We start from the raw sequence: 12,373 nt of genomic DNA, 5'->3' as shown, positions 1-12,373 counted from the left end.
TAAGAGAAAAAAATACTTCTGCTTGCTAAATTTGTGTCCCGGAAAGCAATGGGAAGTACCAAACACTAAGTAGTTCTCCATTTTTTATTTTTTGCCAGTCATGGTGCTTGAACTCAGGGCCTGAGCACTGTCCTTGTTCTCAAGGCTTGATCCACATCACCAGTTCTGGCTTTTTCTATGTATGAAGTACAGAGGAATAGAACCCAGGGTTTTGTGCATGCTAGGAAAAACTAGGCCATACTCCCAGCCCTCTCCAGTATTTTTATTACTAAAACGTCAAGCAAAAATTATACATGTATTCACTGCACTATGTTGAACATGAACTTATACAACTTAGGGGTGGGGATGACAGGGACAAACATCAAGAGAACAAAGGAAGAGGCAACTGTCCAAAAACAAATGTACTCAAGCCCGGAGTGGTGACTCTTACCTGTAATCCCAGCTACTCAGGAGGCTGAGATCTGAAGATCACCGTTCATAGGCAGCCCAAGCACTGAAGACCCTGAGACCCTCATCTCCAATTAACTACTAGAAAATGGAAGTGGGGTTTTGGCTCAAGGGGTAGGGCGGAAGCCTTGAGCTGAAGAGCTTAGGGACAGCACCCAAGCCCAGAGTTCAAGCCCCATGACCAAAAAAAAAAAAAAAAAAAAAAAAGTACTCTTTACCAGACTTTTGTAACTGTAAGTCCTTTGTATGTCATCTTTATAATAACTACATTATAGCTGGGCGTCAATGGCTCAGGCTTGTAATCCCAGCTACTCAGGAAGCTGAGATCTGAGGCTAGAGGTTCAAAGCCAACCTGGGCACAAAACTCCAATTAACCACCAAAAAACCTGAAATGGCGCTATGGCTCAAGTGGCCAAGTGCCAGATGAGCTGAAGAGCTCAGGGACAGCAGCTAAGCCCAGAGTTCAGGCCCCACAACCAATGACAACCAGAAAAACTATATTACACTTACATACACACACACACACATCAAACCACTACCTAGACTCAAGTATTTGCATTATATATCATTGTCTGTTTTGCTGGAGCATTTTAAATATGTGACTGTCAAAACTATGCCTTGACAAATATTTTCTAAAAACAGAACAATTGGCCATTACATGCCCAGGTGAATTAACAATAACCTACAAATATCACCTAATAGTTCATATGCAAATGTCTAAGTGTCTCCAAATATTCTTCTCTCAACCAGGACCCAATCAGCTCTTCTTCCTGCATGTATTTACATATATTTGAGTTAGACACCTGGTGAGAATATTTCATAGATGCTCTGAATCAGTGCTAGCAGGCTGAACATTAGCACGTCGTTAAAGGGAGGACACTGACACACTGACTACAACATGGATGAAACTTGAGAACACCCTTATGGGCCAGGGAGTGTGGCCTAGTTGTAGAGTGCCTGCTTAGCATGCACAAAGACCTGGGTTTGAGTCCTCAGTACCATATACATAGAAAAAGCCACAAGTGGTGCTGCGGCTCAAATGGTAGAGCTCTAGCCTTGAGAAAGCCCAAGGATAGTGCTCAGGCCCTTAGCTCAAGCCCCAGGACTGGCAAAAAAAAAAAAGAAAAAGAAAGCAGCCTTAGAAAAAGAACATTGTATGATACTATTTATATGAGGCACAGAGGGTGTAAATTTCACAAATAAAGTAGTCACCTGGGAATGGGAAAATAGGGTGAGGAGCCATAATTTAATAAGTACAGAGTTTCTGGTAGATCAAAAGCTTCTGGAGATAGTGATGGTCACAGAACATTGTGAATATACTGAATGACTCTGAATCAAACACTTAAAAAGTGGCAAAAGATAGCCAGCGAGCTAATCCTAACTACTCAGGAGACTAAAAGCAAAGGATGGTGGTTTGAAGCCAGCCTGGGCAGAAAAGTCCATGAGACTCTTAACTCCAATAAATTACTCAGAAAAAGCCAGAAGTGGTACTGTGGTTCAAGTGGTAGAGTGGTAGCCTTGAGCACAAAGAGGCTCAAGGACAGCAACCAGGCCAAAAGTTCAAGCACCAGGACTAGCCAAAAAAAGAACAAAAAGAAAAAGAAAAAAGTGGCAAAGGAAGCCAAGCATGGCAATATGGCATCAATCCAGTACTAGAAAGTCTGAAGCTAAAGAGTCCTGAGTTTATGGCTGGCCTGGTCCAGGCAGAGAGGGAAAGAGCGCTAACTAGGCCAGGTGTGGTCAATCTGAATCTGAAGCCAGCCTAAGCTACAAAACAACAACCTACTTTAAATCCCACCCACTCAAAAACACAGAAAGGCCAAAAAGCAAGGATGTAGCTTAGTGGCAGACTAGGTAACTAGTATAAATCCGTGTGCTCAGTCCCTTGCACTAACCAAAAAAGAAAAAAGAAAAGTGGTTATGGTGATAATTTATGGCCACTGGTGGCTGAGGTCTAGAAGACTGAGGTTTGAAGCCAGCACAGGCTGCAAGATTCCATATTCAATTAACCAACAAAAAGTCAGACTAGAGGTGCCTCAAGTGGCAGAGAACTAGCTATGAGCAAGAGAGCGGAGGCACAAGCTCAAGGCCCTGAGCTCAAGTCCTGGTAGCAAACACCAAAAGGGAAGAAAAAAAAAAAGGGGGTGGGGGTGGGAGCTAGGTGCCAGTGGCTCCTGCCCATAATCCTAGCTACTCAAGAGGCTAAGATCTGAGGATTGCAGTTTAAAGCCAGCCCAGGCAAGAAAGTCAATGAGATTTTTTTTTTTTTTTGCCAGTCCCGGGGCTTGAACTCAAGGTCTAGACACTGTCCTTGGGTTTTCTCAAGGCTAGAGCTCTACCACTTGAGTTATAGCACCACTTCCAGCCTTTTCTGTGTATATGGTACCAGGGAATTGAACCCAGGTCTTTGTGCATGCTAGGCAAGCACTCTACCACTAGGCCAAGCTCCTAACCCTATAAAGGTATTAACCGGGGAAGATCAAGATCACAACTGCCAACTCTAGGGGGCCCTAGTTTTATACTGTCTCAAAAGATTATTTTTATCTAGTTTCTTCCTGCTTTTGCCCATACACACACACCTCTTCACTGAGCTATACATCTAATATAAAGTGCTTAGGTGTGAACATGACACATGATGAGACCTGCCTGAAAAGACCATTGCCTTTGTTTTCAGCACACCTTTTTAACTCCACTTTGCTGGGATGTCAGTATTTGAAGAAATTACAGGGTTCTGTAGCTAGGTCATCATCATTCCCTGTCTCCAAACTAAATTAGTGTTGCTTCTCCAAGTTAGACTTGGAATGGGAAGATAGAGCAGGAGGGAAGGGGGAGGAAGGACTGAGTCTGCTTTTAACTCAGGGCTATGTGCCTGTTAGGCATGTCCTCTACCAACATGGGCCACACCCCCAAGTCCTTTCTGCTTTATTTCTCAGGTAATGTCTCTTTGCCTGGGACTGATTTCAGAGCAGTTCTCCGACCTATAGCCACTGGCAGAGCTGGGACCACAGGCACACATCACTACACCAGCTCATTGAGATGGGGGTCCCAATTTTTGCCCAGGCCTGCATCAAATCAAAATCCTCCTGACCTCTTTCCCCGAGATGCTGGGATTACAGACATGAGCCACTGCACTGAGCACTAGTGATGAAGATCTCTCAATATGACTGGTTTCATAGGAAAATGGCCACAATAAGATAAATACTGGATATATTAAATAAGATTGGCAAATTATTATTACTTTTTTGGCCAGTTATGGAATTCTTCAGCTCAAGGCTAACAATCTACCAAGACTGGCAAACTCTTGAGTTAGAACTAGTATTTTATTTGTTTTGGGATTTTTTTTTGGTATGTTATCCTTCAGTTTATGAGTTAAACCAAAAGCCAGGTGCTAGTGCCTCATGCCTATAATCCTAGCAAAATAAGGATGCTGAGATCTGAGGATAGAAGTTTTGAAGCCAGCCAGGGCAAGAAAGTCCCTGAAATACTTACCTCCAATTAATCATTAAAAAAATCTGAGTAGGGGGAGGGAAAGGGGTACCAAGACATATGAAAGGGTATCAATGTATGTGAATTAATGCACCTTCTATCTGGCAAATATCATGTAACCCTTTTACTAATTATAATAAAAAAAAAGAGAGAAAAAAAAATCTGAGTAGAGCCATAGAGAGGTAGCCTTGAGTGAAAACGCTCAAAGACAGTATCAAGGGCACTAAATTCAAGTAGTATTTCACTACTTAGGGAATGCTTTTAAGAAAACTGAGGGCTATTTAAAGCAGCCTGGCAAAACCACTTCCCTAGATAAATCAGCACTCAATACTAATTTATAAATTATGTTGGTAAACCAGGTGCCAGTGGCTCACATCTATATTCCTCTCTACTCAGAAGACTGAGTTCTGAGGATGAAGGTTTGAAGACAGTCTGGGCAGAAAAGTCTATGAGACACTATCTATCTCCAATTAACGGTTGGGGGGAGGGGGGAGGAGATGATTGGATTAGAAATGTAGCTCAAATGAAAGAGCACCAGACATTAGCAAAAAAGCCAATTGAGAGAAGGCACAGTGGCTCACGAGTCTAATCCTAGCTACTCCGGAGGCTGAGATCTGAGGATCAAAGTTCAAAGCCAAACTAGGCACAAAAAAGGACCTGAGATTTTTATCTCCAATTAACCTCTAGAAAATGGAAAATGAGGTTTGGCTGAAGGGGTAGGGCGGTAGCCTTGAGCTGAAGAGCTCAGGGACAGCACCCAGGCCCAGAGTTCAAGCCATGTACCGACAAGTACAACAACAAATACTGGAGATGTAGTTCAAGTAAAAGAGCACCAGACATGAGCAAAAAAGTCGATTGAGAGTAAGAGGTATTGAGTTCAAGCCCCATCTATCAGCACCCCCCCCCAAAAAAAAAAGGGAGAGGGGAGAGAGAAGTTGGGACTCTGGCCTAGTGGTAGAGTGCTTACGTAGCATATATGAAGACCCGGGTTCTATTCCATTTTACTACATACACAGAAAAGTCAGAAGTAGCACTGTGGCTCAAGTGGTAGAGCTCTAGCCTTGAGAAAACCCAAGGACAGTGCTCAAGCCCTGAGTTCAGTGCCCAGGACTGGCAAAAATAATTATAAAGTCAGGTGCCGGTGGCTCATGCCTGTAATCCTAGCTACTAGGATGTGAGGATCGAGGTTCAAAGCCAGCCCAGACACAAAAAGTCCATACGACTCTTACCTTCTTCAATTAACCACCAGAAAACTGGAAGTAGTTCTGTGGCTCAAGTGCTAGAGCACTAGCCCTGAGCTGAAAAAGCTCAGGACAGCACCCAGACCCAAAGTTCAAATACCAATACAAACAAAAAGGCAAAAACTTACATGTAATCTACCTACAGAAACCAAGTCTAGGCATCTACTCTCTGCTACTTAAGCCATGCCAATGCTTCTAGTCCTTTTTTGGTTTTCAGACGTGGTCTTGCTAATTCTGCCTCAACTAGCCTCAATCTCACAATCTGCCTGCCTCCCAGTGCCAAGCAAGTGAGAGCACAAGGCCCTTGCTTAGTTCAAGTAACAGGGAGAGAGGGCTTGCATTTATCTCATTCCACACCAGAGGCTAGATGCTTAGGTGATCTAGACTTCATGTCTTCACACGAGGGGAAGGGAAGCCTAAGGTTAGACAGTAGAGCCATGTAATCATTACCAATTGTCACTTCCATCTACAAGTTGCCAGACCATTTCTTGAGGATTGTAGCCAGTCTGGGCAGGAAAGTCCATGGGACTTTCATCTCTAATTAACTATCAAAATAAGTGGAGTTTATTTTGCTGGAGCTGGAGTAAAACATCAACCAAAAGAGCTAAGGGACACTGCCCACATCATGAGTTCAAGCCCTAGTAAAGGGACCCAAATAAATAAATAAATAAAAATGAACTTCACTCTAGCTGAAAAAAGACCAATACTCTTACATCATACATCATTTGGAAAAGTAGGCACTTACTTATAAAGTGTATTACAATTGTGCCAAGCATGGTTACAAAGACAGAAAAATATAGGCTGAACCAGGCGCGGTGGCTCACACCTGTAATCCTAGCTACTAAGGAGGCTAAGATTTGAGGATTGCAGTTCAAAGTCAGCTACAGCACTGAAAAGTCCCCGAGACTCTTATCTCCATAAGAGACTCTTATCTCCATAAGCGGTACTGTAGCTCTGGGTAGGGCTAGAGTGTTAGCCTTGGGCTGAAGAGCTCAGGGATAACGCCCAGGCCCAGAGTTCAAGCACCATGGCCCACCAAAAAGAAAAAAAGTTAGCAAGACTCATTTCAACCAACAAATCCTGGGTAACAGTGCACTCCTGTAATGTCATCTACTCAGGAGGGAAAGGCAAGAGGGTTCAAGGCTGAGGCAAAAAGCACAAAACCAAAGCAAAAATAAAAGGGGGGGGGGTGGAGGGCGCTGGAGGTAATGGCTCAAGTGTTAAGAGGAGCCATTCTAGTGGTAGCGGCCCTAAGTTCATTCTCCAGCCCCAGTACAGGAGGGAGGGAACTAACATTACACAGCATTCTTCAAAACTTAGATCGCCAGTGGCTCCTGCTTAATCCTCAGGAGGCTACAATCTGAGGATTGTGGTTTGATACTAGGCCAGCAGGAAAGTCCCTGAGACTCTCACCTCCAATTAACTACTAAAAAGCTTGAAGTGAAGGTACAGCTCACATGACAGAGTCATAGTCTCAAGAACAATGTCCAGGCCTTGAGTTCAAGCCCAGGACCAGTGTACATGTACACGCACACACACATAACCCCTCTTCACCATGAATATCAAAAAAGACAGAAACTGTTACAGATAGGAGGAGGTGGAGAAACCATGAGCACTGAATGCAACCTGAGATCCCGCCTAGAATCCTTAAACAGCAAAAAGGCACTAGTAGCAAGTTAGATAGCTTGCCATTATACAATAGTGCAATAATATTATATCAAGTAATAGTATAGTAGTATATATACATTGTACATAATATAATAGTATAATATTAATGTCTTAGCTTCAGCAATCTCACAACTATAAAGGAACCAGGATGAAAATGGAATTTTTCTTTTCTTTTTTTTTTTTTTTTTGCCAGTCCTGGGACTTGGGGCTATCCTTAGCTATATCTGCTCAAAGTGAGCACTCCACCACTTGAGCTACAGCACCGTTTTTTTTTTTTTTTTTCTTTTGGCTAGTCCGGGGTGTGAGCTTGCTCTGGGCCTGAGCACTGTCCTTGGGCTTTTCTCAAGGCCAGTGCTCTACCACTTGAGCCACAGCACTGCTTGTGGCATTTTTCTATGTATGTGGTACCGAGGAATCAAACCCGGGTCTTTGTGCATGCTAGGCAAGCAAGCACTGTACAACTAGGCCAAACTCCCAGCCCCTATGGCACCATTTTGTGAATAGTTTATAGGAGGTAAGAGTCTTAGAGACTCTCCTACCTAGGCCGGCTTCAATCCAAGATCCTCAGATCAGCTAGGATTATAGGCCTCAGCCACAGGCATTTAGTTTATAATGGACTGCCTGCACTTATAGAATTATTCCCAACTAAGTGTATTTTAAAACAGAATCATTGAAGCATTTTGGTGAGCTGACACAAAGTATCAGAGCCAGGCTACAAAAGACCTACTGTTACCATGAACTCTCAAGAGAGTAAGATTACAGGATCCCTTGACTGAGCATTTCAGGTTACATGGAACGGAGAATTAAGGTTATTTATCAGTAAGTAGGGGAGTGACCTCTATTTTCAATAGTACCAATGTAATTACAAGGGTTTATAAAAATGTAAAGAGATCAAGCAAAATACTGGGGCATACCTCAAGTGGTATTTGCTTAACATATGCAAGGTTCTGAGTTCAATTTCTAGCCTCACCAAAAAAAAAAAAAAAACCCACAAGGTAACTCACACCTGTAACCCTAGCTACTTAGGAGGCTGAGATCTGAGGAACAAGGTTCAAAGCCAGCCAGGGCATAAAGTCTGTGAGACTCATATCTCCAATTACCCACTAGAAAACAGGAAATGAGACTGTGGCTCCAGGGGTAGGGTGGTAGCCTTGAGCTGAAGAGTTCAGGGACAGTGCCCAGCCCAGAGTCAAAGCCCCACAACCTAAAAAAAAAAAAAAATGTAAAGCAAAGCTGAAAGCTGATGATTCTGAGGTAAGTAGTCACTGTCATGTATTTGGGGAAATACTTCCTTTAAGAAAATGATAAGCTAGGCACCTGTGGCTCATGCTTGTAATCCTGGCTATAGGGGAGGCTCAGTTTGAGAGATAACAGTTCAAGGCCAATCAAGACAGAAAAAGTTCTAGACCCCTTTCTCAAGAACACCTGAATACAGTGGTGCCCACCTGCTCTAACTAGATAGAACGGGAAGCTCAAAATACTCAACGCACAGCCCAGCAAGAAAGAAGACCCTATCTCAAAAACAACCAACAGAGCTGGGAGTTTGGCCTAGTGGTAGAGTGCTGGCCTAGCACCCACAAAGACCCAGGTTTGATTCCTCGGTACCACATACATAGGAAAAGCCAGAAGTGGTGCTGTAGCTCGAGTGGCAGAGCTCTATCCTTGAACAGTGTCCAAGGACAGTGCCCAGGCCCTGAGTTCAAGCCCCAGGACTGACAAAAAAAAAAATGAAAAAACAAACAAACAAAAAAAACCCAGCAAGCTAGAGGTAGCCATGAGGTAAGACTACCTGCCTAGGCAAACCTAAGGCTGGGTTCAAACCCCAGTACTACATCAAAAATAAAATCTTCAGTGCTAGCATATTTAATAAATTCCCAACCTAAGAAGTTAAATTTCAGATGATTATTATAGTCAAGGTAACAAAAGTTAAAAGTAATTTAAATAAATTCAACAATTGTAGCAAAGAAACTCACAAAGTCAAGCTTGGTGCCAGTGGCTCACACCTGCAATCCTAGCTACTTAGGAGGCTGAGATCTAAGGATCTTGGTTCAAAGCCAGCCCAGACACATGTCCATGAGATTCTTATCTCCAATTAAGAAACAAAAAACCAGAAGTGGCACTGTGTCCTAAGTGATAGAGCACTAAACTTGAGCTGAAGAGCTCAGGGACAGTGCCCAGGTCCAGTGATGCCCCCTCCCCCAACACAAACACACACAGCTCACAAAGTCTAAAATCTACTTGAAATTAGACTTAACCTTGGTGTTGTAGAATAGTAATGTTAACAATGCACATTTACAGACTCCTCTCTGTTGGAATTTCTTCTTGTAATCATCCAGAAAAGATACATCCTTTCATTATCCAGATATCTTACTAATAATAATTTTTTAAGTTAACTCTTTCAAAAGTGTTGCTTTGAGGGTTTTTGGGCCTTTTATTTTTACTTCCTGTTCTACAGGATGTCAAACCACATTTAGAAACATGGTGAAGGAGGCTGGGGACACAGCTTAATGGTAAGCATATGCTTTCATGCACTAGGCCTCAACTGATTCTCAGTATCAAAAACAAGTAAATAGGGGTAGGGCATTTGGCCTAGTGGTACAGTGCTTGCCTAGCATTCGAGAAGACCTGGGTTCAATTCCTTGGTACCACATACACAGAAAAAGCTAGAAGCAGTGCTGTGGCTCAAGTGGCAGAACACTAGCCTTGAGCAAAAAGTGTCCAAAGATAGTGCCCAGGACCTGAGTTCAAGCCCCATCAATGGCAAACACGCAAATAAGCAAGCAAGCAAACACACACACACACACGTAAATAGTGCAATAGGCCATACAGCTCAATGGAAGAGCACTTGCCTAAAAACACTCGAGGCACCAGGGACAATCTCCAGCACCTCCAAAAGGAATAGTAAAGGTTTACTAACAAGGCTCCATTTTTTTGTGGGGGAGGGGTGCTATATATAGAACAGGATGGCCTCAAACTCAAAATCTTTCTGCTTCAGGCACTCAAGTCGATGAAACCATACAGCTGCACCATCATATCCAGCCTACAGGGCTCACTTGTTTTGTTTTGTTTAGGTTTTAGCAAAGGGTTTATTGTAGTATAATAGGTTAAAGAAGAGAGACAAACAGATATACAGGTAGACCAGAGAGGGGGAGAAATATTTATTTCTTTATTGCTCCCTAAACAGAAAATAGAAGCTAAAAACTCCAAGGCTCAGTTTTGCAAGAGTAGTAAGGCTCCTTAGCTACTTATTTTGAGTTAAGTTTAAAGTCAGAAGAAGTGATAATAAGACTCTCCAAATGATTAAAAAGCTCAGAAGCTGAGTGCGGTGGCTCACACCTGCAATCCTATTCAGGAAGCTGCGATCTAAGGATCAAGGTTCAAAGCCAGCCCCCACACAAAAGGACCTGAGACTCTTATCTCCAATTAACTTTTAGAAAACGGGAAGTGGGGCTTGGCTCAAGGGTAGGGCGGTGGCGGTGAGCTGAAGAGCTCAGGGACAGCACCCAGGCCAAGTTCAAGCCCCCGCCCCCCCAAAAAAAGCTCAGAAAAAGCATCTAGACCCTGAGTTCAAGCCCCAAGACTAGCACGCGCACACATACACACACACACAAATTGCAATTCTATCTTTTGACACCATCATTAGCAGGGGAACAGGACTAGGGATCAACCATAGGATTTTTTTTTTTTTGTCAGTCCTGGGCTTGAACCCAGGGCCTGAGCACTATCCTTGGACTTTCTCTAGAGCTCTACGCTCTACCACTTGAGCCTCAGCACCATCTCCGGCTTTTTTCTATGTATGTGGTACCAAGGAATCGAATCTGGGTCTTTGTGCATGCTAAGCAAGCACTCTACCACTAGGCCCAACTCCTGGCCCCTAACATAGGATATTACACATAGTAGACCAGACCTAACTACCATGATATACCCCCACAAACGGTATTTTTCAGTTAAGCAAGTAATAAGGAGGAAAATTTTGCCAATATTTCTTTTTTATTTTTTTCTAGTCCCGGGCTTGAACTTATTGAGTTTTTTCAATGTTAGCTCTCAAGCCATAGTACCACTTCTGGCTTTTTCTATGTATGTGGTACTGAGAAATTGAATCCAGCACTTCCTGCATGTTAGGCAAGCACTTGACTACTAGAACACACTTGCCAATCTTTCCTACCCCTGACAGGAAAAAATTATCTAAGTACTCAAAATTGTTTTGTGTTGAGGCAAAAGCCAACATTTGCAAATAATGAACAGGTGCACATGTTTGCTTTACACCTGGGAGGGGGAGTGCCTTCAGATTTCCAGGATAATAAATAATTCACTGTACAAATGCCAGGGCAACTAAAACTTCTGCCCTCAGCAAGCAAGTCCAGATACGACCCCCTGAGATAGCACCCTTCCCTCCCCTTCATCAGTCTAGGTCCCAGCCTATGTCTCATAAAAGAGGGGAAGGAACATAGGCACAACAGAGGCCTCTACCACTCACAGGATTATCAGTTCTTAAGAAAAAAAAAGAACCAAAATACCATACTGAAAAGTTTGCCTTCACACTGAAAACTCACTTAGCTCTTTATTCACAGAACCAACTTTATTAATATTTCTTAACAACCTTCTAAGAAGCCATAAACACAGATATAAGCCATTAGGCACTCAACTTCAAAAACAGCTTTAAGCTGGCATTTCTTAGATCTAGACTAGTGTCTAAAAAAATCTATCCTCTAAGTCACCAAAATATGACACACAAACCCAAACTACTGTTATCAAAACCAAAAACAAGTGTACTTTCTGTTTTCTGTGCCAGTATTGGGTCTTGAACTCAGGGCCTTGCACACTCAATAAGCTATTACACTCAAGACTGGCACTATCCCACTTCAGCCATACCTCTACTGCTGGCTTTTTGATGGTTAGTTGGAGATAAAGAGTCTCTAGAACTTGTCTGTTTATGATGACTTCCAACCTCCATTCTCAGATCTCAGCCTCTCATAAGTTGCAAGAATTACAGGGGTGAATCACCAGTTCCCACCAAAATCAATGTTTTAACGGGGCATGGAAGCACATTCTTATAATCCCAAGTTTCAGAAGGCAAAAGTATTGGATCTAAAGTTTAAGTCAGCCTGGGATACCTAGAGAAAAATATATATATATACGCAGCTGAGAGTGGCCAAACTCCCAAGAATTTTTTTTTTTAATTAAGCTAAAAGGAGCTGGAAATGTGGCTTAACTAGCAGAGCGCTTGCCTAGCGTGCATGGAGCCTTGGGTTCCCTTCCTCAGTACCACATACACAGAAAAAGCCACAAGTGGTGCTGTGGCTCCAGTGGTAGAGTGCAAGCCTTGAGCAAAAAATGCTCAGGGACAGTGCCCAGGCCCTAAGTTCAAGCCCCACAACTGGCCAAATTAATAAATAAGCTAAAAAGACAAAGCAGTAATTGTATTTGTCAATCACAAAACAGGTTTTTTGTTTTGTTTTCCCTCTCTTCCCTCCCTCCATGTTTCCCATGCTTGGGATGGAACCTAGAGCCCTGTGTAGAGCAAACAGAAA

General features: G+C 42.9%; 1 protein-coding gene across 4 annotated transcripts in view; it reads right to left on the bottom strand.

Annotated features, from left to right (window-relative positions):
• Nucleotides 1-12,373, bottom strand: part of Ankrd11 (ankyrin repeat domain 11) — a 138,637-nt gene that overhangs the window by 118,591 nt on the left and 7,673 nt on the right. The window lies entirely within an intron of this gene.

The sequence above is a fragment of the Megascapheus bottae genome, chromosome 24 (genome assembly GCF_031878675.1).
Source record: "Megascapheus bottae isolate mThoBot1 chromosome 24, mThoBot2.hap1, whole genome shotgun sequence".
In the NCBI taxonomy this organism is placed as follows: Eukaryota; Metazoa; Chordata; class Mammalia; order Rodentia; family Geomyidae; genus Megascapheus; species Megascapheus bottae.
Note: the sequence above shows the minus strand (reverse complement) of the source record. Positions and strands in the feature narration are given on the sequence as shown.